Source organism: Antedon mediterranea, chromosome 8, assembly GCF_964355755.1.
Source record: "Antedon mediterranea chromosome 8, ecAntMedi1.1, whole genome shotgun sequence".
Classification (NCBI taxonomy): Eukaryota; Metazoa; Echinodermata; class Crinoidea; order Comatulida; family Antedonidae; genus Antedon; species Antedon mediterranea.
In genome coordinates, this window is record NC_092677.1 from 21671272 (window position 1) to 21675398 (window position 4127).

Genomic DNA, 4127 nt, shown 5'->3' on the forward strand with positions numbered 1-4127 from the left:
ATAATGCCATGCAACTTTGTTTCTGATTTTAAAAAAGGTTCACTTGTTTTGGCCTGACATTTACAACCCTCAAAATATCTCACTTTCAAAAACAATATTTTTTCAATTAAAAAAAAAAAGAAATAAAATATCAGTAGAGGTTTGAACCCACTAGTGAGAGCACTCAAACTTGAGCATTACCCGCTACGCCACAAACCAGTAGATGACTGAAGAGCTGATAATACTCTATTTATATGAAATAAATAATAAATCAATGAAAAATAATGCCATGCAACTTTGTTTCTGATTTTAAAAAAGGTTCATTTGTTTAGGCCTGACATTTACAACCCTCAAAATATCTCACTTTCAAAAACCATATTTATTTTCAATTTAAAAAAAAAAGAAAAAAAATATCCCTAGAGGTTCGACCCACTACTCAGAGCACTCAAACCTGAGCATTACCCGTTACGCCACAAACCAGTAGATGACTGAAGAGCTGATAATAGTCTATTTATATGAAATGAATGATCAATCAATGAAAAATAATGCCATGCAACTTTGTTTCTGATTTAAAAAAAGGTTCACTTGTTTTGGACTGACATTTACAACCCTAAAAATATCTCACTTTCAAAAACAATATTTATTTTCAATTTAAAAAAAAAAATCCCTAGAGGTTCGAACCCACTACTGAGAGAACTCAAACCTGAGCATTATCCGTTACGCCACCAACCAGTAGGTGACTGAGGAGCTGATAATAGTCTATTTATATGAAATAAATGATCAATCAATGAAAAATAATGCCATGCAACTTTGTTTCTGATTTTAAAAAAGGTTCACTTGTTTTGGCCTGACATTTACAACCCTCAAAATATCTCACTTTCAAAAACAATATTTTTTCAATTAAAAAAAAAAAAAGAAATAAAATATCAGTAGAGGTTTGGACCCACTAGTGAGAGCACTCAAACTTGAGCATTACCCGCTACGCCACAAACCAGCAGATGACTGAAGAGCTGATAATACTCTATTTATATGAAATAAATAATAAATCAATGAAAAATAATGCCATGCAACTTTGTTTCTGATTTTAAAAAAGGTTCATTTGTTTAGGCCTGACATTTACAACCCTCAAAATATCTCACTTTCAAAAACCATATTTATTTTCAATTTAAAAAAAAAAGAAAAAAAATATCCCTAGAGGTTCGACCCACTACTCAGAGCACTCAAACCTGAGCATTACCCGTTACGCCACAAACCAGTAGATGACTGAAGAGCTGATAATAGTCTATTTATATGAAATGAATGATCAATCAATGAAAAATAATGCCATGCAACTTTGTTTCTGATTTAAACAAGCACGAATGTGCAATACTCGGGGAACAGCGAAAGAAGCTGTAATGACGTCATAAGACCGGATGTAACGTCACATACACATCAAAAACCGCGCTACCAAATACGGCTATACGATACCATCTTCGAGACGTCATATGGCTGCATCCGGTATGAAATTAAAAAATCCGGCTCTCTATAGCTTTGAGGACATGTCCCTGTAGTATATTCATGCTAAATCCGAGCTCAATACTACAACGAATAAGGGAGGAGTAGTACTTTATAAATTGCACTTTTTGCTCAATAGTGTCCGGATGGAAGAAGAAGAGGAAAAGATGAGAGAGTCCTAGACTCAGGTACCCCGACTAATAAAACGATATATACTCTATATCATTTTACGTATACAGTATATTTCACCATAAAGTTAAAGAAAAATAGGTTTCGCCAGGGCTCGAACCGGGACCTTCTGCGAGTTAAGCAGACTTGACAACCACTACACTACTACGAAAGTTCTTACACCAAAAATGTGTGTTACACAAAGTTTTTTAATCCATTTAAATTACAAATAAATTATTATGTAATAAGCACAAAGCAAGATAAACATGTGTAAAAGTGATAATTACCGATTACACAAAATAAATATTTTTTAAAATAATAAAAATAAGATATACTGTAAATCATATTACCTTATCAGTACTTTTTACCATAAAGTTGAAAAAAAAAAGGTTTCGCCCGGGCTCGAACCGGGGACCTTCTGCGTGTTAAGCAGACGTGATAACCACTACGCCAAGAAGCCGCATATAACTACATAACGCTGTGGTGTGTGTCACACATTGTGGCTTCTTAATTAAACAAATTAATTAACAAAAAAGCACGAATGTGCAATACTCGGGGTACAGCGAAAGAAGCTGTATACAGACGTATACAGTTTGAAAGTAAAGAAAAATAGGTTTCGCCAGGGCTCGAACCGGGACCTTCTGCGTGTTAAGCAGACTTGACAACCACTACACTACGAAACCTCTTACATTAAAAATGTGGGTTACAGAAAGTTTTTTAATCCATTTAAATTACAAATAAATGGTAATAAGCACAAAGCAAAATAAACATGTGTAAAAGTGATAATTACCGATTACACAAAATAAGTATTTAAAAAAATAATAAAAATAAAATATACTCTGTATAATTATCATATTGCGTATACAGTACTTTTCACCATAAAGTTTAAAAAAAAAAGGTTTCGTCCGGGCTCGAACCAGGTACCTTCTGCTTGTTAAGCAAACGTGATAACCACTACGCCAAGAAGCCGCATATTATACAAATAATGAATGTTTATGAGTGTAATGGTACAAATAATGGCACTTGGTGAATGATGAAAGGTTATATCAACGAGGCAAAGCCGAGTTGATATAACCTTTCATCATTCACCAAGTGCCATTATTTGTACCATTACACGAATACAAAACATTCATTATTTGTTTTATATAACATCTAAATAAATTCTAGTTATTTGAATCAAATAAAAGGTAGCCCTAACCAAAGCTTACTACATTTCATTCACACACATTTGATTAAAAACAGTAACATTTGGTTTTTAATAATGTTATATTAAATGTTATATTTATATGGATTTCGTAAACACACCTACTTTTGTGTTAATTATGTCAACAAACGACCAAACAATCCTAGGCCTAGCAAGGCTAAAACGCCTAGGCTAGGCCTAGCCTAATACTAGCATGGCCTAAGGCTAGGCCTAGACCTAGTAGCCTAGTACTAGCTTGGCTGAAAGGCAAAACATCGACAGACAATTGGAACTTATCTAAGCTAATTATGGTTTTTCCAACAATTCCACGTCTTGTAGGGATGTCCCCATTAATTAATCAAAATCCTAAAAACGATCTAAAGCTAATTTAAATGCCTTTTTACAAAGGTGGCGCTGTTGTATTTCACAGTACATAGCCATATCATAGGATAATTTGTGTACTAGATTTTTTTTCATCCGCGAGACGATTTTTTTTCGTACACAAAAATGTTTCAAAAAGTACTATTTAACGATCGTTGAATAGTGCGTACTATTGCACGCCATGTGACCCACAATCATCCAATCAAATGACAGGAATTTATTTAGGTGTTATATAAAACCATATAACTACATAACGCTGTGGTGTGTGTCACACATTGTGGCTTCTTAATTAAACAAATTAATTAACAAAAAATTAAAAATCCGGCTCTATAGATTTGAGAACATGTCCCTGTAGTATATTCATGCCAAATCCCAGCTCAATACTACAACGAATAAGGGAGGAGTAGTACTTTAAAAATCGCACTTTTTACTCAATAGTGTCCAGATGGTGGAGGAGAAAATGAGTAAGTACTAGACTCGGGTACCCCGAGTAAAAAATATCCATTTGTTTAAGCCTGACATTCACAACCCTAAAAAATATCTCATTTTCAAAAAAAATATTTATTTTCAATAAGAAAAAAAAAGCAATATCCCTAGAGGTTCGAACCCACTACTGCGAGAACTCAAACCTGAGCATTACCCGTTACGCCTCAAACCAGTAGATGACTGAAGAGCTGATAATACTCTATTTATATGAAATTAATAATAAATCAATGAAAAATAATGCCATGCAACTTTGTTTCTGATTTTAAAAAAGGTTCACTTGTTTAGGCCTGACATTTACGACCCTCAAAATATCTCACTTTCAAAAACAATATTTATTTTAAATAAAAAAAAAAAGAAACAAAATATCCGTAGAGGTTCGAACCCACTAGTGAGGGCACTCAAACTTGAGCATTACCCGTTACGCCACAAACCAGTA

The 4127-nt window shown here is 33.7% G+C and overlaps 1 non-coding gene across 1 annotated transcript; it reads right to left on the minus strand.

Annotated features, from left to right (window-relative positions):
* Window positions 1–2028: 2028 nt before the first annotated feature.
* On the minus strand, window positions 2029–2101 carry Trnav-aac (transfer RNA valine (anticodon AAC)). The gene has a single exon. It is a non-coding gene; the product is annotated as a tRNA-Val (tRNA).
* Window positions 2102–4127: the final 2026 nt, after the last annotated feature.